We start from the raw sequence: 25606 nt of genomic DNA, 5'->3' as shown, positions 1-25606 counted from the left end.
CCTCAAGATACATGAAGCAAAAATTGACAGAGTAAAAGAAGAAATAGAAAAATTTTACAGCTGTGGTAGGATATTTTAACATACTCTCTGCAATTGTTAGAGCCACCAGAGGAAAAATGCAGTAAAGGCATAGGAGTTCTGAACAACTTTATCAACCCCTTAACCTAATTGGTATTTATAGAACACTACACCCAATAACTGAAGGACACACATCCTTTTCAACTACACACATTCACCAAGAGAGACCATATCCTCGGCTATAAAACAAGTCCTAACAAAATAAAAAGGATTGAAAAATAGTATGTATCCTCTATTCACAATGTAATTAAATTGGGAATCAATGACAGTAAGATACCTACAAAACCCCCAAATATTAGGAAATTAAACACACATTTCTAAATAACCCATGATTGAAAGAAAAATCATAGGTATACTTGAAAATATGTAAAACTTAATGATAGTGAAAATACAACAAAATCTGTGAGATGCAGCTAAAGTAGCACTTAGAGGAAATTCTATGCCTTAAAATTATTGTATTAGAAAAGAAGATCTAAAATCAGTGACTTAAGATTTCACCTTGATCCCAAAGTAAACCCAAATAGAACAAATAACACAATAAATATAAGAGCAGAAATGAATGCAATTAAAAAAACCGGTAAGCAATAAAGAAAATTGGCAAACCCTAAAGCTGTTTCTTTATAAAGAAGAACAACAACAACAATTGATAAATTTTGTTAGTTAGACTGCTCAAGAAATATAGAGAACATGAATTACCAATATCAGGAATGAGAGAGAGTTTATCACCACAGATCTTACAGACATTAAAATAATAAAAGGAGAATATGAGAATATTGTGAAAAACTTTACACCAATAATTTCTATAAAATAGGTGAAATGGAAAAATTCTTTAAAAATGTAAATCACAAATATTTACACAAGATAAAACAGAAAAGCTGAATTCTAGGCACAGGTAATTTCACTGATAAATTCTATCAAACATTCAAAGCAGAAATACCAAACTTGCACAAACTCTTTCAAAAAATAGAGGAGGATGTGGCATACCTCCCAACTTGACCTATGGTACCAGCAAAACACGAATACCAAAACCCGACAAACACATATACACAAAAAGAGGCCAATATCCCTCATGAACATAGACGTAAAAATTCTTTAAAAATATTAGCAGATTAAGCCCAACAATATATAAAAACGAATAATACATCATGACTGAAGGTTTATCCCAGGAATGCAAGGTTGACTTAATATTTAAAAATCAATGTAATTCACCACATGAACAAGACGGGAGAAAACCATACGATCATTTGGATAGATGCAGAGAAAGCAGTTGATAAAATTTAACATGCATTTATGATAAAAACTCTCAGCAATCTAGGAACAGAAAGGAACTTCGTCAATCTGATAAAGGGTGTTCTTGATGATGAAATATCGAACACTTTACCAGTAAGTTTGGAAACATGGCAAGGATGTCCTCTTCTACTACTTCTATTCAAAATTGTACTGGTGGTCCTAGACTGGTGGTCTTGCAATGAGCCTAAATAAATAAATAAATAAATAAATAAATAAATAAATATAGGTTTTGAAGATCAGAAAGCACGAATTAAAACTGTCTCTATTTGCAGATGACATGATTTCTTATGTAGAAAGTTCTACAAAACTAAAGAATCTACAAAACTATTATTGGAATTAATAAGTTAATTTATCAAGGTTACATGTTACAAAGTTAATATACAAAACTTAATTTTTATAGACTTGCAGCCAACAATTAGAAATAGAAATTGAAAAAATAACAAAAAATACTCAGGAATAAATTTAAAAGAAGATGTACAAGACCTATATACTAAAAACTATAGAATATTGCCTAGAGAAATTAAAGAAATAAATATATGGAAAAATCTACTGTGTTCATGGATTAGAAGAATCCATGTTTTAAGATGTTAGTTCTCTCCAAATTTATCTGGAGATTCAATGCAAAATTCCAACAGGATTTTTGTAGCAATTAACAAGGCAACCATAAAATTTATGTGGAAATACAGCCTACCTAGGATTGCCAAGATATTTTTTTGAAGAAGAACAAAGTTGGTAGTCTTCAGCTTCCTGGGTTCAAGGCTTGCCATAAAGCTAGTGAAATCAAGACAGTGAAGTATTGGCCAACGGAGACATATAGGTCAATGAAACAGAATAGAGGGTTCAAAGATAGACCCACAAATGTATTGTTGGCGATTTTTTACAAAAGTGCTAGGGCAATTCAAGGTCGAAAGAATGGTCTTTTCAATAAATGGTACTGGAACAATTACCTATCCATATGTCAAGAAGAGAAAAAAAAGGAAGAGAAGAAACAAAGAAAGAAAGAAAAAGAGAAGAAAGAACCTCTCTTTACCTTCCCTATCTTGTAGCATATTCAAAACTAACAATGGATCTTAGACCTAAATATAAAAACTTAGATTATAAAACATCTAGAAGGAAACATAGGAGAAAATTTTTATGACCTTGACAAATTTCTTAGATACAATATCCAAAACACAATCCATAAAAGAAAAAAAGGATACATTGGATTTCATCCAAATTAAGCAGGAAATAAAGTATCACTTTATTAAGAGCTAGAAAATTGATGCTTGCACTAGGTCACACAGTCAGCAAATGGCAGAACCTGGAAATGAACTCAGGGCAGTCTGACTCCGGAATCTACAATTTTATGCACACAGTATTCTAAAACAACTCCATTTGCAAGACACAATGCAGGGAGTATAGGCTTCTCAGTGCAACTGTGCCTCCGGGCCAGTAGGCCAGGCCGCACCCCCACAACTCTCAATCCCCCAAACCTCTTGAAGGCCTGAATGCTTGAGATTTAGCTCCACTGAATGAGCTTTCAACAAACCCGGCAATGCTTCATCGCAAAAGAAAAATGTTATGACGGAGGTTAGGACTGGGCTGTCTTCTCTGAAGATTTGCTAGCTCAATCTTAATGACTTGTTACTGCTGAAAACAAGGGCCGATCACGTGACTGGTGTCACCCCAGGGGCTGTGCTGCAGAGAATTCGGTGCAGCAGGAGCCCGCCCCTGAGTAGGGGCTTGTACAGGAAGGGGTGGGCAGGGTTTGGGGTTGAAATCCTACAGTGCAAGCCCTTACATTCTGGACTTGCCCCTGCCTCTTTCTTTCCTGCAGTGCCTATGTACCAGCAGGACTAGGCACATAGTAGATTTCCATGAAGGCTCGTTGCTTGAGAGATGCTTTGTAGAGGCCATTATTGACATTAGGGATTTACTTGTAGTTTCAAACTCGAGACTGAGACCATTAGATCGTTTTCTCTATGTTCTATAAAGCACCACGTACAAATCTCTTTACAATTCAAACTTGAATTCAGTAGGTCTGAGGTTCTGAGTTTCTAACAAGTTTCCAGGTGATACCGACACATCCATGGCCCCCACTGTGGCTAGCCACGCTAGAGAACAGGAACTCCAGAAACAGTCTCTCCTCCCTTTCAACGAAGAGAGAAAGAGTTCAATATGAACAATGCCTTCATATCATTGTCCTGCAGGGAGGAAAAGCTTGACTTGTTCACTTCAATTCCCTTTATGCAATTAATTTATTTTTTTAAAGGATGGATTAAAGATATACTGTTTGTGGACTGTGAGTTAGGCTAGGGCAGGCTGGCGGAATGGTGCCCTTCAAACACATTTGGGCACATGTATTTGGAGGCCATGCTAGCTTTGCTGATGAGGGGGGAGAAGCAGCCCAGTCTCCCTTCTGTCTTCGTGACCAGTTTGGCGCTATGCAAACTTGCAATTACCTATTGAATGTCCCCAAGGATTTCTCCCAGCCACACTTTGCTTGGCTTTTCCCGTTGAGACACAAAATAAGTGTTGCGTGCCTTTCACTCCCTCTCTGAGAAGAATGCAGTGAGTGTCAGTTGTCCATCTGGTTATTTACAATAGAGCACATCTTTGGGAAAGGTCCTGGCCGATCCATCTTTTAATCGGAGCAATTGTGTTTCATCCATTTACACTTTTATACTCAGCCCAGAGCTGAGAAAACATAGTCTTTATCTTCAGCGGGCTTTCCATCTTAAGGAAAAGCTCACAGCTAAGCAGTAAGAGCATATAGCTGAATCCTGGGTCGTGCCGGACCCAATCTGATGGCTGTGCAAGCAGGGACAGGTCACATTGGCCAGGTGGGGCTTTTGGATGGCTTTGGGAAAGGGCTGGGCAGAGCTTAAGGGACAGGAAGATAATGTGAATTCAGCGAGTGTAAATCAAGGCCGCGGAAGAAGAAAACTTGCAGCCTGGCCACAGGCACACACAACTGTGCCTGCAGGTGGTGGGCACCCAGCTCCTCTGGGTTTTCAGAGCGGCTCTAACTACATGCTCCTCTTACCAGCGCCAGGTCAAAAGTTCCACAAATATTTCCATCCCGAATTCAACCGGGTTGGGATATTTCATTCTGCCAAAGAGAGGAGCCAGAGGCTTTGACCTGAATGCATAAAATGAGGGTGGAAAAACAATGTTTGAATTTTTCTTCAGAAAAAGGAAACAACCACCAATAATCTGGAAATTCTTAATAGGACAGCAATTCAGGGCAGCTGCTGAAACTACTTAACAGAGTGCAAAACCGAGTGAGGCATCTTCCCCGAACTGCAATTATGATCCCACTGTTACTGGAAGAAGGAAAGCGGGTGACAGGGCATTGCTGTCTTGGGTCTTTAAAAACCAGAGGCTGCCTCCATTATCTGATGCTACAGCCAAGCCCTGGGCCCTTTCTCCAAAAGTACCACAGTAACACCATCCCCGTGCATTCTTGCCATTCTTCTGCCCTGCGGCAGGCTTCAGGCCAGAGCAGTTGCAAGATTGGATTTGTTTGTAGAATAAAGTGTTTTAACAGTTTGGCAGAAGGAGGGAAAGATGAAACCAAGATGGCTGGAGCATTTATACCTGATGGGCCGCTTTTTGCAAGAGCAGAGAACTATTGAGTAGTGGGCAGAGGGAGGCCCAGGGCCCCCTACCTACTCTCAGCCCCCACTCCAAGCAGCCACCCAGGAGCTTGAGCTGGTCAGGTCCCTTTGGAAGGACAGCTGGGCAATAAGGAAAGCCCTGGGTGTTCAAAGCAACTTCCGAGTCAGAGCCACAGCCTAGGAGAGCTGTCCCTGCGGTGACCAGGGATCCTGCCCTCCCGCTGTTTGGGGCTTCTGCTCAAAAGGGCTTTGAGTACCTCGGCATTCACACTTAGGGGAGGAGGGTCAATGACAGCAACAATATCGCTTCTACTTCCCATAGAGTCCCGTTGCTTGTGGGATATATTACAAACCCCTTGACCAGGAATTCAAGGTCTTTAAAACACCAAGGCACCAATCTATCTGCTCCAGCAAGGCCAGTGTTCTCGGTTCTTCACTGTGCCTCCATCCAAGCACATCCTTTCTCCTTCTCGCCCTTTCCTTATTCCTATCTATCCTTCGAGATCCATGAAGTGGGCTGACTCTACAGGTCCACCATCAGCCCTTCCTCCTCGAAAATTGATTACCCAAACTGCAGACCACACCAAATTTAGCACCAGCAAAACATGGGCCACGAAAAGCATTGTTCGGAATGAATTTGTTACCAGAAGATTTCTTTTAAAAGCATTGAAATAAAATCATAATGGAAAAATATGAATTTTCTTATAGTATTTCTTTACTCTTCTTTTGTTCTTTACGGTATTGCTTATTTTTAAAATTACCTGGGGTTGGGGGGGCACACTGTCATTTTTCCAGGGTTTAAATCCCTTAGATCTGAACTCAGCCTGTCCCTCTCTGGTCCTTTCACCCAGTGACGGTCTGTCCTGCACATCAGCGCCACTAATTATTCATGTCTTGCATGTGATTATGTAACTATTTCCTGTCTTGCTTCCCGATTAATCAGAATCTCCTTCTGAGGAGGCACTAAGTCTCCTCCGTAGTTAAAGGACGTGATGCACAGAAGGCTGCTAGGATAGTGCCAGGCCCATTGTGAAAGCTCACTCCATGTTAGATATTGCTGCTCTTGTTGTTATTATTATTTTACTTCTTTGCATCACCCCAGAGATTTTTATTTTCTTCAAAAATTAGACATGGGCAACCAATAGGAGCTCAATAAATACCTGTTAAATTTCTTTGCAGTGACATAGTATCTACTCAATTAAATGGTGGGTTTGAGAGCCAGCATAGCATAATGTTTCACAATGCACAGCCTCTGGAGACATGATCCTTGGGTCTAAATTCGGGCACCACCACTTGAGTCCGATTACTTCACCTCAGGGTCTCTGTTTCCTTTTTGGTGGTGCCTACTTTAAAGGTTTGTTATGAGAATTAAATGGATTAATATTTCAATAGAGCATCACACGGTGCCTGGAACACAGGAAGCCCTATGCAAGTATCTTAAATACAAACATTACCAAATAGAGTTGGGCAGAAATTTACCTTAGAGAAAAAGTTTTCTAAGCAATACCAAGAAGATTGGTGCTAGTTTATTAATCTTAGAGAGTAAGTTCCCCTTTCTAGAAATGTCACTTGCAGATAAGTAATTGGTATGCTAATTACATTGAGTCTCAACTCTTCTTCATTGCAAATGTAACAGGATCTTTCCTTGGCAGGACCTGACCAATGATTGAACTTAAAGCCTATATCTTGTTATAATATCTTTATTCAAACACTCCTCTCCCTGTGGGCAGTGGATACTGTGATATGCTGCCCTGACCCCTCTTCAGGTCTGCTGGGAGCACTGTCAGCTGTCAGCCTCTCTAGAAATCTGCGCTCCGCTGGAGAGAGCCCTCTGGGACAGCCACATCCAAGGGCTGATTGGTGTGGAGAATGAATAGAGGTTCGTCCCTGTCACCACAACTTGCAACAACTCTGAAAGTCATTCCAGCCCCAGGGCTCCCCGTGGGGTCAACTGAGGTCTTTGATGAGACTGCTTTGCAGTCCCAGTTTCCCCTCTTTCCAATCCTACTTCCTTCCTTCCCTTCCACAGGTGTGGATCGGGGAGCATTCCCTAATAAATGTCCTACACACACATCTCCATCTCAGAGTCCACTTCCAGGGAACCTAGCCTGCAACACCCAGTTAGGGCACATTCATTTATTTTCATTAATTCTGATATGACCTCTAATTTACAATTACCTGGATTTCATTTGTAAGTAAGATCAATGTACGGCGTGGTTTGCCTGAGACAATTTGTGCCTTTAATAAGTAAAAGGTTTAGCTATTAATAGCAATCCCTTTTACTTTAAAAATATTCCCGGTTTACACGATAAATTATGTGGCCACTCTATTTGGAAACAACCCTAATGCCCCCAGGCTTCACTGCCAGTGTGGAAAAACAAGGTCGCGGTCACACAGCCTGAATTCCTCTAGCTTAGAGCTCCCCTTCCGGGTAACTTGGGAACCTTGCACGGCTCCTCCCACTCATTCTCCCCGGCTTCCTCCCAGGACACCTGAGACACTCCTGTAGCCCACACGCTCTCATCAGATCAAACTGTTGCTCCATGACTGTTCTCAACCCTCTCCTGAGGCTGCTGCTTTGCACCCCAAAGCTGACAGCCCACTTCACTCTCCCCGGGGAGTGGTGGTTCCCTTTGGCACTTCTGCTCGTGGGCATCAGACGACGTCTGGGTGTTCCACCATTGCCAGGAGGCCCAGAGGGACCGAGGAGGCCCTTCGGATGCTGAGCCCTGACCAGGGTTTGAGTCTCTGTTTCGGTGGTAGCTTGCGACCTCAACCCTCCCATGAAGTGAGTGAAGAAACACATTCCCTTTGCCTTGTACACATTTGTTTTTAGCTGGATCCCACAGCGGAATGGCATGGACCCTGAATGGGTGCAGTTCATCTCATACGAGCTCTTTCCCACTCGGTCACACACAGGCCGTCAAGGTGGCTGGATCAGGTTGGAGTTGAATAATGGCCTCCGAACTATACCTGGAACCCCTATACCTACGTACTCGTAGTGGTGCAAGTTCTTTATCCAGAAGTTTGCTCACAGTCCACATAATTGAGTTGGCACAAACAGATGTGCAGGAATTGTAATCTAACTCCACACAACCACACATGTATACAGGCAGTCCTCGCTTTGCATGATAGCACAGGACCATAAAAATGATTGTGTAAATTGAAACCCTGCAAAGTGATCTTGATAATCAATGGGAAAAATTACAATTGTTCTTTGACCTTTAAAAATGTTTGTCAAAACATTTAAAACTCTCTCTCTCTGGGTTATAAAAGCATTGGGAAGTGAAAAATTAGTAAAACTAATATTTACTTATTATTACACTGTAATTTAAAGCATTAGAAACATTGAGAATAAAAGTGTTTTATTTTCCTATAAAAAATCTTACCAAAAGGAATTTGAACAGTTCTTGCCTCCTTCCTCTCCTTGTGTCACGAAACGGAGCGAGCATCTTTTCTACGCCTCGGATCACTGTCATACTGCTTTCTAAGTATGGATCCGCTTGCAGTATTTTATCCTTTGCTCTTGCAGTGCCATGAAATATCTATGAGCATTCCTTTATGGTGAAGTTTTTCTCTGGTGTCACTTCCTCTGGGACCTCTTAATTTTCTAGGAATCTGGGTGTAAATTTCATAGCAGCATCCGTATCTGTGCTAGCAGCTTCAATAGTAGCTTAACATCAATTAACTCATGCTGAATTCTGAAATGATGAAACCAGCCTTCATTGGCAGAAAAAGGTATCTTCTTCAGTCTCCTTGTAATTACCTGCCCCCCCTCCCCCCGTTGCGGCAGCTAACGTCAATGCTTTGGCCTGAATGCTAGCCAGACTAATTGGGATTTGAAAATATTACAGTCTTCAATCGAAAGTGGAAAATACTCCATTTCAACCATAAGTGGCTTTCTGTTTTTTTAGTGCCATTTAAACTAAAAGGTGATGAGTGACTTTACTTTGCTTTTTATACTCATTGGACTTTCCCAATATGGTGAGCACCATAGCTTCCAGAGGCTCCATGTGTCATCCCGTCTTTGCTATTGCCATTTTCAAATCTTCTAATCATATCCAATTTCTCTTCCAGCATTATAACATTTTTTTCTTTGTTGTACCTTTATTTTTGTTAGATAATCCTCTATAGATTATCCATTTTTGTAGCATGTCACATGGGTTTATCACTGGGAGACAAGGAGGCAACACAACTACACACTTTGCTGTCTGTCCGCAAACTGAGTAGCAGATGCACGGTGACCAATCACGGACAGACTTTGAAAGAAGTGATGTGATTGGTCATATCAAGATGTGCCTCTGTTGTTTATATGTAGTGATCTGAGGTCTGAAGAGCAGACAGTGAAATTTGTACTTTATGCAATTACAATCATATGCTGTGGTGACTGAAATTTGAATCATTTTGTTGGGGACTGGTACTATGTAACTAAATCATGGCAACTGAAACTTGTGCATATTGGAACCACCCAAAGCAAGGACTGTTTATCAATGTTACTTATCAAATATTTCTGAGCACATTTAGAGCACTGCACTTCACCCACCTTGTGGCTGCGTGGTTGCATCTGATTAATTCCGGCCAATGAATGGTGAGCAGAAATTACATGTATCACTTCCATGCCAAAGCATTTGACGGCAAGTCAGCACTGGCACAGCCCCTGAGGATATCTGAGAAGGTGGCTGCCCTGTTAGCCTGGGTCCCTGAGCAACTAAGATAAGCAAAGGCCCCTGCTAAGATGTCACAGACATGTAGCAGAAGCAAGAAGTCAACCTTTGCTTTAAAGCCAGATCTTAGCGTTGTTTGTTTCCGCAGCACAACAGTCCATTCTGACTGGGATGATAGACAAGGAGGAGAGAATCGAGGAAAAGGAGGGTAGGGAACTGGGCAGAATTCAGAACCTAGAAATTGGCAGCTCCGAGTCAACAGGGCTCCGAGCTGGTTGGGGAAGGGGTAGAGAAAGAATCAGGGGCAGGTACTGAAAACAAAGAAAAAATCTTTATATGGTAAAAAAAAAAAAAAAAAGCACACATACAGAAAATAGGTGTCTAGTTTAATACATTATTAAAAGGCAAACACTTTTATAACCTTCACCCAAATCAAAAGCTAAAACTCAGTCAAGCAGCCCAGAAGCTGCCTGTGTCCCGTTCCACCACGGACCCCACTCTGCTCTCATCAGAGTGACCCCCTTCCTTTCTTTAGAGCATCATCACCTCTGCGCACATCCCTCCACATTGTGGCTTGGTTTTACTTTTAAAATATGTGTAAGTCTCTTTTAATGGACAGATTTCCTATCCACTTCTTTCTCCTTGCGACTTTATTTGCTGAAGAATTTATCCACAGTATCTGTGATTCTCACGATGTGTCAGTCATCTTCACCCACGAGGAGGAATTTAATCCTGACCGGTGCACGGTGACGCATCCTTATCCAGAGGCTGCATCCAGGTTCACCTTCATTTCCTCTGGGGGAGGCCTTAGGATCTGTGTTGGGAAATTCTTCTGAAAACATTTAGAGCTGGCTAGGCATGGGGACTGATGACTTCTACGTGGACCTCCCATAATGAAAACCAGTTCCGTCACGTACACCGTGGACAATCTCCCAGCAAGATTCACCCATTTCCAGGGGGAAATCGGATGGGTACACATGCCTAGACCTCGGACTTACGTGGGGTGTGTACATATGAGCTTTTTAGATAGTGTCGTGATGATTTTATTATATTTGATTTCTAAATGTATATTGTAATATTTGTATGTCTGCTACAGTACCACAGTCTTTAAATTTGTGTTGTTTTGAAATAAAATACAACTTGAAGGTGAAAAACAAGGGGGTCACTTGTAGTTTTTCATAGTATGGATTTCGTGGCTTGCATCCCCGTGGTGTTGTGTGTATGTGTTCCTCTGACCCTCCAATTCCTCTAAATTGCTAGTCAGAACTATAGGTTGCTCAAATTTGGGTTTGATTAGTTTTGGCAAGATGACTGTAGGTGGTGGTGCACTTGTTTACCAAAAGATACTCATCTATAAAATCTGTTTCTTTTTTATGTATTCTGAACAGCCACTGGTGTTCCATTGCAAGATTCAGCCTAGATCCATTAATTTATGGGGGGCTTCAGAATGGTGAAATCCAAGTTCAGAACTTCCCTTCTTCTATCATTTGGTTACTCGTGTTTTAGTTCAAATAGGAGAATCAGGGCAAATGCTTGATTTTTTTTGTTTCCAGGAGCTCAAAGCTCTGTCAAATCCAGGTAAGTTGCTCAAGGCTGAAATGGGCAAAACTGTCAAAAAGGCTAAAATGGCCTCAAATGGCCCAGCCTTCTCCCACTATGCCTCTGACCCCCTAAGAGCTCACCCCAGGCCTATGTATTCTCCATTTTTCTCTCCATCTTCCTACCCATCAGAGCCGACCTTCCAGAAGGGAAGGTCCTCATTTCCTCCCCGCTTAGGAGATAAATTGTGAACATCACCCATCCTCGAGCTATATGGATTTTAAGCCACCTCTCTCAAATATTCTGTCACAATCCTTGTGGGGTTGAAAACAGGTAGCCCCAAGCCCAAACCCAGCTTGCGACTACATTTTGTTTTAGCCGGCAAGAATGTTTTCACTTGTTTTGTTTGTTTTAAGCTGAATAAGACTACATTTGCGCAGGGGCATTTTCTCTCTGGTTTGATCAAAGCCCACCCCCCCCCCTCTTGTATTGTCCCTGCCCTGTTTTCTCACTCCCAAAGGTACTTGTGCTTGCCACACCTGTCCTATAGCAACCTTGTTGCTTGTAGACAGGGGTTAATAGTGGTTTTTAACAGGTCAATTAACAAAAATGGGAGAATCGATGAGGGGAGCCTGGGTGAGACCTCCCTGGAAATGGGGTGGACAGTGAGTGCTCGGGGAAGCAGACCATGCTGGCAGAATGGGTGATCGGACCCTCTCCAGCCCTGCACAAACGAAAAGCCACATTCTTTTCTTCTTCCCTTTTACAGAGACAACACAAGGAAGCATGATAATATGAGGCCTAAGATAATATTTGGGGGGAAAGTTTATTTTTTTATGGTCTGTTTGCATTAGACCGTTGGGCAAAGAGAGGCAGTTAAAGACTTGTCCCAAATGGCTGGGCTGGAGAAGCACAAATCCAATGTCAATAGTTTGAAATACAAGTATTTGGTTTCATTAAACTTCTTTTTAAAAAACATTTCTTTCCTTTTCCTGAGGCAATCTGAAGGAAGGAGATACAGAGCCGGAAAGAGACGGAGAGGAAGAAGGAGCAAGCCGGTGCCAGCAGGGGGTTTGGTTCAGAGGGTCTTGCTCCCCTCTGAGTGTCTTCAGCCAGCCCAGGAGGTTGTCCGACCTGACCAGGAGAGGCACTGAGAGTTATCTGCCGGGTGCAAGGACTGTTGCTAACGGAGGGCAGGGGAGCCAGAGTCAGTATTTGTTCAATAGCCAACTTAAAAAAAAAAAAGAGTGAAAATGAACACATGGTCAAATCAGGGCCAGCTTTGGGAAAATAACTTGAATTCCGTGTTCTGCTGTGGCCCCTTTCATCAGCTGCTGCCTCTTTTTCCTCCCCCAGCACTGTGCTGGCCCTCGGCTGCCACCAGACGGAGGCCACATATGCAGGAACAGGAGAAGGCGGGTTAAGAAAGCAAGCTCGAGTCAGACAGCGGTGGTTTGCGGGTTGAAATCCTAGCTCTGGCACTTATTAACTGGGTCACTGTGGGCAGATTCTTTGTGCCTCAGTGTCCTCATCTGTAAAATGGAGAAACGGTAATGCCTTATGCCTACGGAAAGGATTAAGTGGGAAACATGCACAGCATGTAGTAAGTGTTCAGTAAACATTTGCTGCATTTTTCTCTTAGTTTTAGAGCTCCCTGTCTCTCTCCCTTTGTCCTTCCATTTACATTTCGCTTCCCAGCAATCCCACTGAGATTTGTCCAAATGACATGAAAACACGTGTTCTCGTGCAGGGTGCTTTGCTTGCACGCTTTCCATCAAGACCCTCTCTCCGAGTCAGGTTCCACACAGCCTTACCCTGTCAGGACACCCTCGTTCATACAGCACTGTCTGCCTGGATTGCCCTCTTCATTCACCTCCATCCACTCAGATCTAGTTCCAGGCTCCCATTGTAACAAAATGTTTTCTGTTTTGAGAAAACTAACCCATATAGCAAGAAAGAAAATATACTGACTACGTAGTTGAAAAGTCTAAGGGATAGGCCTTCAGGCATGGCTTGCGTCAGAGCCTTGCTTGAAGTCTTTGGGACCTGGTATCATCTCTTGGCCTTGCTTCTTCCATGTCGGTGCCACTCTCAGACAGACACTATACTTCCTGTGGCAAGAGGTTTGATTGCAAAATGAAGCCCAGGTTCAAGCCCTGTGAGACAGAGAATTTGCCTCTCTCCTACTAGCCCCAGCAGACGTTGCATCTGTTCCTTGGCTGTGACTGGATCACAGGTCTATCCCTGGACCGATGTTATCATTAACTGGGGGATGGAGGGAGAAATCGTGCTGCCACCTGTCACCCAACCTACAAGTCCTGGGCTGATGAGGGAGAAAGGGATTCTGCCCAGAAAGAAATCAGGGTAGTTTCCAAAATAAGGAAGAACGGACACAGGGGCACCAAAGCCCAGCAAATATTCACTACAATATACATTTCTTCCAAGACCCATCCCCAACAATCCTGGCCGACTGTCTTCTCTGCACTCCTGACCTAATTCTTCATAATGGCACACTTACGTTGGCAATGTGTTTTGCTGGTATCCTTTTATTGAGAATAAGTCTGTCAACTACTCTGTGAAACACTATCATGTGAGGACTGTGCCCGTATCTTTCATTTGGCAATGAATCGTGTACTGCCTTCTTTACTGCACTGTTTCTCTTACTGATATTCCTATATACGTAGGTCTTAACTTGCAGACTGTAAACACCAGGGCAGGAAACAGGATATTCCTCTTTATATAATAAATGCATGACAGACGTTGTTGATTGATCAAAAATTGAATGATATTTTTTCTCTTATAACTTCCATTGGTTGAATGTCCACTGAGTGATAAATAATAGTCTTAGAATTATAGATTTAAAAGAAACATCGAATTTGGACAGGACCTTATGATCTAATGCAGGTCCCTCGTTTTATATGGAGTTAGGACAGGGCCCAGAGTAATGCAGTGATTATATAAGCAAGCTAGATAAAATTAAAATCAAAATCCTTTGAACCATAGTTAGCACTTTGTATTTGTTGATTGACTGATGATTGCAAATTCAATGGATTTCCGTTGAATCTTTACGCAAGACCAGGAACAAACCAAGGATGCCTACTTTCACCACATCTATTCAACATAGCAGAATTCCTAGCCAGACAAATTAGACAAGATAAAGAAATAAAAAGCATCCAAGTTGGAAAGGAAGAAGTAAAATTATCTCTGTTCATAGGGGACATAATCTTACATGTAGAAACTCCTGAAGATTACACAAAGAAACTATTAGAACTAATAAATTCAGCAAAGTTGTGGGATACAAAATCAACACACAAAAAATCAGTTGCATTTTAAAAAAAAATTATTTTATTGTGTTAAGAACACTTAACTTGAGATCTGCCCTCTTAACAAATTGTTAAGTGTACAATATAGTATTGTTGATCATAGGTACAATTTTGTACAACAAATCTCTAGAACTTACTCGTCTGGCTTAACTGAAACTTCACGTTGATTGATTAGAAACTCCCCTTTCACCCTTTCCTAAGCCCCTGAAAATCACCACTCCATTCCTTAATTATACGAATTTGACATATCTCAAGTAAGAGAAATCATGCATTTGTCTTTCTGCGACTGACTTATTTCACTTAGCATAATGTCCTCAAGGTTCATCCATGCTGTTGCATATTGCAGAATTTCCTCATATTTTTAAGGTTACATAATATTCTGCTGTATGTGTATACCACATTCTCTCTATCCATTCATTGGCTGAAGCACATTTAAGTTGTTTCCATATCTTGACTATTATGAATAGTGCTGCAATGAACACGGGAGGGCTAATGTCACTTCAATCAACTGACTTCAATTCTTTTGGGTAAATATCCAGACGTAGGATTGCTGGATCGTATGGCAGTTCTATTTTTTGGTTCTTTGAGAAAGCTTCATACTATTTTCCATAGCACCCATGCCATTTTGCATTTCGCCAATAGAGTGTAGGACTTGAAATTTCTCCACATCCTCACTAACACTTTTTTGTTTTTATTTTTTATTAGTAGCTATTCTGACAGGTGGGAGGTGGAATCTCATTAGGGTTTTCATTTTCTTTCCCCTGATGATTAGTGATGTTCAGCACCTTTTCATGTACCTGTTGGCCATTTGTACGTCTTCTTTGGAGAAATGTCTATTCAAGTCCTTTGCCCACTTTTTAAAAAATTGGGTTATGAGGTTTTTGGCTTTTAAGTTGTAAGAGTTCCTTGTATATCTTAGATATTAACCCCTTATCAGATATATGGTTTGCAAATATTTTCATTCCATAGGTTGCCGTTTTACTCTGTTGATTGTTTCATTTGCTGTGCAGAAGCTTTTTTGTTTGATGAATTTCCGTTTGTCTATTTTTGTTTTTAATGCCTGTGCTTTTGATCCATTTTAAGTTGATTTTTGTGCGTGGTGCAAGATAAGAGTCCAATTTAATTCTTTTGCATGTGGCTATCCAGTTTTTCCAACACCAGTGTTGAAAAGACTGTTCTTTCCCCCATTATATATTCTTGATGCCTTTTCTGAAGGTCAGTTGATCGAATGTGCATGGGTTTATTTCTGGGTTCTCTGTTCTGTTCCATTGGTCGACGTATCTATCTTTAGGCCAGTACCATACTGTTTTGATTACTGTAGCTCTGTAACATATTTTGAAATCAGGAAGTGATTGTATCTTGATCCAAGCATCACTAGAGTTCCAGTCTGCCTGGGCCTGTGGGCTGGGTGCCCAGAGGCAAGACCAGTGAGTACATCCCTTAAACAAACAAAACAAACAAACAAGAAACTTATCATTCCTCAGGGAACAGAGATTAAGGCAGGGCAGGTCCTTAACAGGTGAATAAAAGAAATCCACAAAATAAGAGAAATACCAAAAGGGTGTTAAACAAGTTTGGACACTTCATCCAAAGCCTTTGCCATTACCTGCAATGATTACCTGGCAAAGCTCCCGTACATCCAGAGGTAACTGTCCCAGGCCCAGAGGCTTGATCCCAATGCAACCAAACCTGAGCTCTGGGCAAGACCCATGGTGAGCCCCACCGAACCTGGTTCTCAGGTCAAAGGGCCTCCAGGGGTCACCAACCAGCCCTCAGTCAAGAGGGAGGAGAGATGGGGAGGCATGGGACTGAAAAGTCTCTCTAGTTCTTCTCAATCTTCTTTACCAGATGGAAGGGGCTCTCTAGGTGCCAGACCCAGGGCAGCAACAGGTGATCAGCTCAACATGGCCCTCAGCTCCACAGGAAATCTCTAGCAGATAAGTGACACCCAACACCCAACACCCCTGCCTTCTGCCGTGCGGGTTGAGTGAACAGGGCAGGCAGGGGTGCCAGGGGGAGGGACACAGTCTTATTTTCCTAGAGAAATGTGGAAAATTAAAAGGATGCTGCCAGGAGACCTTGGATCTGATCCTTGTTTCATCATTTTCTACTGTGTTTCCCCGAAAATAAGACCTAGCCAGATAATCAGCTCTAATGCGTCTTCTAAAGCAAAAATTAATATGAGACACAGTCTTATATTATGTTAGATAAGACCTGGTCTTATATTATAGTACAATAAGACGAGGTCTTATATTAATTTTTGCTCCAAAAGGCGCATTAGAGCTGATTGTCCAGCTAGGTCTTATTTTCGGGGAAACACGGTAATTGCCTGACCCCAGGCAACCTCTCCAGGTCTGCTTGCACTAACCTTAAGAGGAGGTGGGGTTGGATGAGCCTTCTCCCTGCTCTAAGTGACGTGACGGTTAATTCTGATGGCATGCTATCACCTGCACCAACTATACACCCGCAGGCCACAGGTTTAGGACATTTGGGTTCTCCGTGGACAACTGAAGCCAAATCTCTGCTCCAGCTCATGCAGTGGAGCAACAAGGCAGTGCCACCCCACAGTGAAGGGCACTGCTCTGGAGCCGAAGCGCATCTGAATCCCAGCTCTGCCCCCTTTCCATGCCTCAGTCTCCCTGTCTGTAAAATGGAGATAAGGGAGATAATTCCTACTTTGTAGAACTGTTGTGAGGAGTCAATGGTTTAGATAAAACCTCTGAGAACAGTACCTGGCTCTGGGTAAGTGCAGTATAAGAGTTGCTTGTCATTACCATAAGCATTCAGGAGCCCACAAAGCTCTCAAAACCACTATGTGAGCTAACAAAATGTCCAAGTGCAGCTCCCAACGACTTTGTCTCAGGGAAAGCTGAGCCTCTCCGCAGACCTGGGGCCAGAAGCAGATGGCCTTGGATGTTCTCTCACTCACTCTGGAAGGTGAGAATTGGCCCGCCCTCTGGCCTGGAGATTAGAGCCCCTCCCAGGCTCCAGCTCCAGGGGGCCGTTGGGAACGTGCTGCACCCCACATTTGCTCAGAAGGGCCTGGTAGGCCGGATATGGCCTCCTTTCCCAGTGGGCTCGTGCCAGACGGCTAGATTACTGTGGGGTGCATTTCAGGCCTTCTCGCTATTATCAGCTTCTCACTTTCAGCTGCTGGATCAGGGGCAGGATCCTTCCCTTCCTCCCTCTGCCCCTTCACTGGGTGTTTGTTTTCATAGCAGCCTGGACTGCCAAGGTGAGCCATCTCCCATCCTGGTGAAGGCTTCTCCTGCTATGCCCGCTCAGACCCACCCAGACATCATGCCACATGCCCTCAGTTAGAATCCACCTCTTGCCTCCAGTCCCAACCCTTCATGCATCTGTCTTGAGTAGGGGTTGGGAGGTGAGGACGGGGCTAGGTCACAACTGTTCTGTCCGTGCCACCAGCATTTCAAGGTCTCTGCAGGAAAAAACTTTCCTGTAGTGATGAATAACACACTTGGAAAGAAAAAAGGAGAGAAGAAAATGAAGGAGAAGGAAAAAGCAAAGATTTACTCTGGAGCCATAAACACTCGGTTTATAAAACGTGCCATTCCTCCCTCTACACCATGCAGTGTCCCTTCCAGCTGTGCCCTCTCCTGCCTAAAGCTGCCCTATGATGTTAGTTCTCACAGATCCTTCCCTCCTGGTCACTGCTTCCCAAATAGACATGGCAGGAGTTGTGAGCACCCCCCCACCCCTCCCCACCACACTGAAGTCTGGAAAACTTTTCTATGTTAGATTAATTCCTTGGGGGAGGGTTCATCTTTGAATAAACAAACAAACAAAAACTTCTTTCATCAAAGAGCTCCAGAGAGAAGCCTTTCCAGGGGGAAGGGACACTTTGGCAGCTGGTCCCTTTCCCTCCGCCAGGATTTTGTCCTCACTGGCACTGCTCTTTTGTTCTCATTGCCACAAGTCACCTTGTCCACCTGGTTCTCCTGCCCAGGTGTGGACCACGCCCCCTTTGTCCCCCTTCGCAGAGCTCAGACAGGCTGGAATTCTCTAAAAATAACCTCACAAAAAAAACCAATGAAATGAACAAAGAGAACACAAGCAGCTGAACAACAGATGTGCTTACCAAGCACAGGTACCTAATCCTAAAACAACCAAAGTCTCGCCATCCCTATGCTGGCCAGCTCTGGGTTCCTCCCTGCCCACTCCCTGCCCTGCCAGAAAAGACCCTCTCAAGAAAAGCTTTTGACACTCTCCTTCCCCGCTCCGCCCCCACCAGTGAGGCAGAAGGAAGAGAAAGGGCAGGTGGTGTTCAGAGTGCAGCCAACAGCTGGCCTTGTGTCTGAGCTCAAGTGAAAGGGCAGTTGGGCCCCTGTGTCCCCTAAATTGGAGCAGAATCCTGCTGGGTGAAACAGCCCCCTACTTGGCGAGGGGCAGGGTCCACAGAGGGGGACCTGGTGAGGAGAAGGGAGCTGGTGAGGCCGGGCTTGGAGGCAAGGCCAAGGTCTAGACATTGGGAGCAGGTGCCTGGCTCCAGCTCTGCCTTTGTCACTCTGGCCATGTTCTCATCTTCTCTGGGTCTCAGTTTCCCTATTGGTAAAAGGGGGAAGTTTAACTAAGTGATCTCCAAAGACTCTTTCATCTCTAGCACTTGGCAGTATTGCAATGCTCCATCTTCAAGCACCACTTCCCAGAGGTGAGAACGCTCCAGTTTACCCAGACAGGTCTCGTATCTGGTACCCCAGGAAAGGCATCAACTCCCAACACAGTGATAACAGCTAATCAGCCTGAATGTTGACCAGGTGCCAGAAACTACTGTAGCCCTTTACGTATGTGGACTCATTTCCTCTTCACAACAGCCCTGAGCAGGACGGCCTCGTATCCCCATTTCACTGGTGAGAAAACTGAAGCACAACGTGGTTAAAAGCATCTCAGGTGGAGGTAAGCGCAAGGATGGGCTTCCAGCAGTGTGGTTGCAGGGTCTGTGGTCTGATCCTCCAGCCTGAACTACTTTTTCATGGTGAGTGACTGCGATATCCACAATAGGCACATTAGTCAAAAGGTAGAAACAACCCACAGGTCCATCAACGGATAAGTGGATAAGCAAAATGTGGTATATCCATTCAACGGAATATTATTCAGCCTTAAAGAGGAATGGAATTCTGATATATGCTCCAACCATGGATAAACTTTGAAAACACTCTGCTAAGTAAAATGAGCCAAACACAAAAGGACAAAAACTGTATGATTCCACTTATATGAAATATCAAGAACAGACAAATTCATAGAGACAGAGAATAGATTAGAAGTGCCAGTGGCTAGGGAAGGGGGGAATGGAAAGTTAGTGTTTAATAGGTACACAGTTTTTGTTTGGGATGATGAAAAAGTTCTAGAAATGGATAGTGGAGATGGTTGCACAACATTATAAATGTACTTAATGCCACTGACTTGTACACTGAAAAGCCAGTAAATTGTTATGTTAAAAATAGATTTTTTAAATATCTATAATAGAATAGATATCACGTACTGAGCACCTACTATGCCCCCATAGCACTAGGTGTTTTATGCATCAACTCATTTCATGTTAACAACAACCCTATGAAGTAGGCTACGGTGTCATTCCATCTACTTTACAGGCAGGGACACCAAGATGTGGAGAATAAATGCCCCAAGTACCGGCAAGCAGAAAGTGGCAGAGCCAACATGTAAAGCCAGGCAATGCTGAGAGCACACTCAGAGAAGAGTGCAGAGAGAAATCTGAGAAGGCGAGGAACAAGCTGAGACGAACCAGGGTGTGGGGCCACTCACACCTCCACCTGTGCCTGCCAGGTTCCACAAATTCCACCTTTGTCTTTTCTCACATCTCTCCCTGCATTTGTTGTGTTTTATAGCCACCCGACACCTTCCTGCCTCACCCCGCCAGTGACAGCACCACCTCTGCCCAGGCCACTTCGCCATCCACCCCCAGCACAGTAGGACAGCCTGTGGGGACGTAGGGGGGACAGCCTGTGGGGACGTAGGGGGAGGGCTCACAGCCCGTCAGGGTTCATTCTGTGCCAAGGGACAGAGAGGCCCGGATCTCTACAAAAGCGGCCCCCAAGCAAGCAGCTGTCACACACCCCACTGGCGGTCCTGCCAGGGCCAGGGGCAGCTGGCTGATGACTGTCCCCGGCAGAACCTCAGGGAGGCCACCGGGCAGGTGACTCCCTGAGGTGCCAGGCCTGTGGGTTCCTAGTTTATCCCAGTCTCAGTCGCCCGCCTGTGTGAGTGTAGCCAGGGCAGTGAGTTTCCTTTGCCTTTGAAATAATGGACTGTCCATTGCCCCGAAGCACATGGCATTTTGCATTCAGGTCCCCCGGCGAAGCCATGCACACCTGCATCCAGGCTGCCGTCCTCTTGTCTGGCTGTAGCCTCCCAAGGCATGAGCCTCGCCCAGAAAATCACAGGGGGCACCAGGCATCCTCAGAAACTCCTCACACGCGAGGACTCAGGCAAAGTTGCCGGATGCCAAAGTCGTGACTGTCAGGATTGCAGGGGGGGGGTTTTGTGTACGTGACCCATAACTTGCTTTCTCGGCCCCACATCCCCAGACATTTCCCTGGCACTCTGTGCCCCAGGCCCTGCACCCAGCCTGTGACTGCGAGTCCCCGGAAATGGTCCACTGATGAGCTGTGACACCGCCCCAAGAAGTCAAATCCATGGGGATTCTGGACCTCCAGCAGTAGTGGGGAAAAGGTGTTAAAGCCTCTGAGTCTTTCCAAACATCTCTTTAATTATACCCAGGAAGGGTGACCTCTATCCGCCGGCAGATTTAAAGCATGGGCTGCCGTGTTCTTGGGGGAGGCACAGGGACGTGACAGAGTGGACTCTGGTGTCCCGCTTCTAGGCTCTGACTCCTGACTGCCACTAACCAGCTGTGTGATCTGGAGCGTGCTGTGGCCGAATTTTCCTCCTTTAGAAACTGGGGACAATGGTAATGCCTACCTTAGGGTGCTGACGAGAATTAAGTGGGATGAAGCACGTAAGATACTGCGGACGGTGCTTAGCACAAAGGTCCTAGTCAATAAATATTAGCTACCATGATTATGCGGACTATGCAGATTGACACTGGTAGTCAATCAGGGCATCTTTCCCCGAAACTAGACTCCGTCTCAGGCTCCTCAGGGCAGCATAGCAAGTAGCCACTACCAACTGGCCAGGGAGAGCATCTAAGACAAAATCTGTGTGCAACCATTGTCCTATTTCTTTTAACTTGGCATCTAGTGCTCTTCCCCTCTCTGAGCTGGGACCCCTCTACTTCTCCACCCTGGTCTCCTATCACGCAATGCTAGGACAACCTCCTCCCAACACACACATGCATTTTGGATCCAAAATTGGTCCCCAGTTTCCCCGTGCACAATGTGAAACAGCTTCATTGAGATATGATGCACATACTGTACAATTCACCCATTTAAAGAGTACAGTGTAATTAAGGGCTTTTAGTACATTCAAAATGTGTGCATCACCAGAATCAATTTTAGCATGTTTTCATTCCCTCTCCAAAAAAATCCCTATGCTTCGTATCCATCGCCTCCCAATCTCTCCTCTCCCTACCCTCCGGCTCTAGGCAATCACTGTCTACTTTCTGTTTCAATAGATTTGCATATTCTGGACATTTGGCATGAATGGAATCATACAGTAAGTAGTGCTTTGTGATTGGCTTCTTTCACTTAGCCTGTTTTCAAGGCCCATCCATTTTGTGGCAGGTAATCAGCACTTCATTTTTCTTATTGCTGAATAATATTCCACGGTGTGAATATAGCACATTTTATTTATGGATGGACATTGGGGTTGTTTCCACTTTTTGACTATTATGAATACACATAATGTTGCTATGAACATTTAGGTACAAGTTTTTGTGTGGACATGTTTTGTTTCTCAGGTAGAAACGTAGGAGTGAAATTGTTGGGTCATATAGTAACTCTATGTTTAACCATTTGAGAAACTGCCAGAATGTTTTCCCAACCAGCTATACCATTTTAAATTTCCACCAGCAGTGCGTGAGGATTTAATTTCTCCACATCCTTGTCAACACGTGTTATTATCTGTGTTTTTGATTAAAGCCATTCTAGAGGGCGTGAAATGGCATCTCATTGTGCCTTGGATTTGCATTTCCTGATGGCTAATGATGTTGAGCATCTTTTCCTGTGCTTCTTGGCCAGTTGTGTATCTTCATTGGGGAAATGTCTATTCAGATCCTTTGCCCATTTTTAAATTGGGTTATTTGTAGTTTTGTTATTGAGTTGTGAGGGTTCTTTATATATCCTAGATACAAGTCCCTTTTCAGATATATGATTGGCAAAAATTTTCTCCCATTCTGTAAGTTGTCTTGTCACTTTCTTGATGGTATTCTTTGAGACACAAAAGTTTTCAATTTTGATGCCATTTTGAGTATATTTTGTATGTGATAAGAGGTAAGGGGTTCAACATCATTCTTATTTATACATGTGAATATCCAGTTGTTCCAGCATCATTTAAAAGACTATACTTTCCTCAATTTAATTGTCTTCTCCTTGGTCAAAAATCAATTGACCATAAAGTTTAAAGTTTATTTCTGGACTCTCAATTCTCTTCCTTTGATCTATATGTCCATCCATATGCAAATAACATATTGTTTTGATTACTATAGCTTTGTAGCAAGTTTTGAAATCTAGCAGTGTTACTCTGTCAACTTTGTTCATCTTTTCAAGATTATCTTGGCTAATCTGGGTCCCTTGCATTTTCACATGAACTTTAGGATTAATTTGTCAATTTCTGCAATGAAATCATCTGGGATTTTGATAGGGATTATGTTGAATCTGCAGATCAATTTGGAGAGTATTGACATCTTTTAACAATATTATGTCTTCCAAACCATGAGCGTGGGACGTCTCTCCATTTATTGAGATCTTCTTTATTTTATATAGTTTTCAGAGTATAAATTTTTCACTTCTTTTGTCAAATTTATTTCTGAGTATGTTATTTTTTGATACTATTGCAAGTGGAACTGTTAATTTCATTTTCTGTTCACTAAGTGTTGCTTATTGAAATACAATTGATTTTTGTATATTGATCATGCATCCTGCAACTTTGCTGAACTCATTTATTAGAGTTAATAATTTTTTTGTGATTTAGGGTGTTCTATATATAAGTCATATCATCTATGAATAGAGATAATTTTACTTCTTCCATTCCAATTTTGATGCCTTTTATTTATTTTCTTGCCTAATTTCCCTGATTAGAACCTCCAGTACAATGTATAAAATCAATGAGAGTAGAAATCCTTGTTTTGTTCCAAATCTTAGGGGGTTGCATTACCATTAAGTATGATGCTAGCTGCTGGTGGGCTGACATAAAATGGGATGAAACTCTTCCTAGAGATTCCCCACCTGCATGGGAGCTTTGAAGGTAACGATGTGGGGACTGGGATGATGCCCTATGATATTATGGGATAGTATCAGGAGAGCGCAGAGTCTGACCACTTCTGAGCATTCTTCATCTACCCCCAGAAATGTAAATCTTGTTGTATTATTGCCAGTGGTCAGGTGATGTCTTGAATTCAGGTAAATTCAAGTAATTGCTAAATTCTTACCATGAGTCTAGTCTCATGCTAAGGATGGTGGTGAACAGAAAGGAAGGCCGGGTACGGTCCTTGCTGTTAAGGAGTTCATAGCTGGAAAAACAAGAATTCCATACTGGAAAATAGTATGACTCACACAATTCACCCAACTGTGGAATTAAATATAAAAATGGGTGGGACAATGAGTGGGGTAGGAGTTGAGAGGGGACAGAGAGAGGACAGAGGGCTGGTGGCCAGGGAGAACTTTATGGAGAAAGTGGAACTTGACACCAATATGCACCTATGAGAAGAAGGTCCCTTGTCCTTCCTCCCTCCCCCCAGGCTATGAGAGGAACAAGCCCAAGGCTTGGGAGTGGAAGAAGCAGCTTCTCTTCTGGAAACTTAGACGTAGGGCTCTACGTGAGAACTTTCTCCTGTCCTATGTTTTTCAGTGCTGTTTGTTCTAAAAAGGGAACAGATTTTCCTGTTACAACAGCCAAAAAAACCAAAATAAATCAAGGAAGGAATGAATGGCAAGATGGACCTGGAAATGATGTTAAAATCTCTAGGCTTGGTGAAGACACCACAAAATGGTTTTCTCCTCAAAGTGGCTGCTCAGTTTAGAGGGACGGCGGACCAGACTGCTCTAATGGGTCTGGGGACATATTCTTCTCCCTGACAACTCCACCCACCCCTCTTCCCACCCCATTTCCTCCAAAAGCCTTTTGCAGATGGTTCTTTTCAGTTCCCAGAACCAGTCTGGAGCAATGATTAAAAGATCAAAATTCCAGGAACCATTTTTTTCTTCTTGTACACCTTGGCAAGTGCTTCAGCTACACTAAGACACAGTGAATCGTTTAAGAGTGACAATCAAGATGCTGCAGAAAAATTAAGAATTCCACTAGGCGTGGGGCCAGTCTTCAAAAAAGTTGTTTGTGAAAGGAAGAATTCTGTGAACACTCTTTGAGAGAACGCTTTATCCCCATAGGTGCTCAGACCTTCCTCTTGCCTCACTGCTTCCCTCTTTCCTTCCCCCATTTGTATGGACAAAAATTATTTGCATTACTAACAGTTTTCTGCATATTACCAATTAAGTTAAATGCGGGACAAAATCCCTAAGTTGAATGAGCTAAATCTGCAGTTTGAAGAGTGTATGTATATGTGTGTGTGATATATATATATATATATATATATATTTCTTATTTTAAAAACTCTGTATTAGTGAGATATATTAAAATAACAACACTTTTATTATTCTAACCTTCTTAGAGTATATCAGGTTAAACGAGGCACTTTTATGTGAAAAAGTGCAGCATATAGCTAATAGTCATTCCATAAGTCATAGTAGAGTCTTTTTGATATACTTTCTAGAAATTGAGAAACTGGATGTGTGCGATGACCAAGAATACAAATTTCCAGTTGGTTGATTCTCCATTCTTTGTATTCAACTAAACCGGTGGAGGATTTAACTGAATTATTAGCTGACAGATCATTAAAAATAATTTTTGATGATAGGTCACCATGTGATTTTGGTATGTAACTAGGAAGGAGTTCAAAGAATTG

At 43.0% G+C, this 25606-nt stretch overlaps 1 long non-coding RNA gene across 1 annotated transcript in view; it reads right to left on the bottom strand.

The window, feature by feature from the left end:
• Window positions 1-966: 966 nt before the first annotated feature.
• LOC117033216 (uncharacterized) overlaps window positions 967-25606 on the bottom strand; it is a 111136-nt gene continuing 86496 nt past the window's right edge. Inside the window, exon 4 of the long non-coding RNA XR_004424852.1 lies at window positions 967-1552. This is a non-coding gene — a long non-coding RNA (uncharacterized LOC117033216). The remainder of the gene's footprint in view (window positions 1553-25606) is intronic.

The sequence above is a fragment of the Rhinolophus ferrumequinum genome, chromosome 13, assembly GCF_004115265.2.
Source record: "Rhinolophus ferrumequinum isolate MPI-CBG mRhiFer1 chromosome 13, mRhiFer1_v1.p, whole genome shotgun sequence".
NCBI classification, from domain to species: Eukaryota; Metazoa; Chordata; class Mammalia; order Chiroptera; family Rhinolophidae; genus Rhinolophus; species Rhinolophus ferrumequinum.
Note: the sequence above shows the minus strand (reverse complement) of the source record. Positions and strands in the feature narration are given on the sequence as shown.